Source organism: Propithecus coquereli, unplaced genomic scaffold (genome assembly GCF_000956105.1).
Source record: "Propithecus coquereli isolate 6110/MARCELLA unplaced genomic scaffold, Pcoq_1.0 Scaffold368, whole genome shotgun sequence".
Classification (NCBI taxonomy): domain Eukaryota; kingdom Metazoa; phylum Chordata; class Mammalia; order Primates; family Indriidae; genus Propithecus; species Propithecus coquereli.
Genome location: NW_012149374.1, coordinates 337,176 through 337,637, shown reverse-complemented (window position 1 = coordinate 337,637; position 462 = coordinate 337,176).

Sequence of the window (462 nt, the reverse complement as noted above, 5' to 3'; positions counted from 1 at the left end):
ATTATTTTCTGGTTTTATCTTATATAGTAACTTTATATGAAAATAGGCTAATTTTATTCTATTCATTTTATAAAGTGTTCTCATTTCAAAAGCACATTATTTTTCTGTTAGTTTAATGAAGCTACTTTTTTAATGGATAACTTTTATGTTGGTTTTGATGGTGAGAGGAAAGCATTGATATGTCTTGTTGTTTTCTTTCATTTCTTGAGAAACATTACTTTTTTTCTCTTAATTCCTTCTTTGCCTTCACTACTCAGTTTAAAAAGATGTCTCCACTTCTCTACTTATCTCCTTCTTCCCCAGAAATAATGTTTGTCCAAGACTGTCACCTCAGACACACAAACTTTCAAATCCTTTACCTATATCTAATTCATTCATTCATTTATTCATTCTTTCTTTCTTTTTTTTCTTTTTTTTTTTTCTGTTATAGATAGTGTCTCTCTCTGTCACCCAGACTAGAGT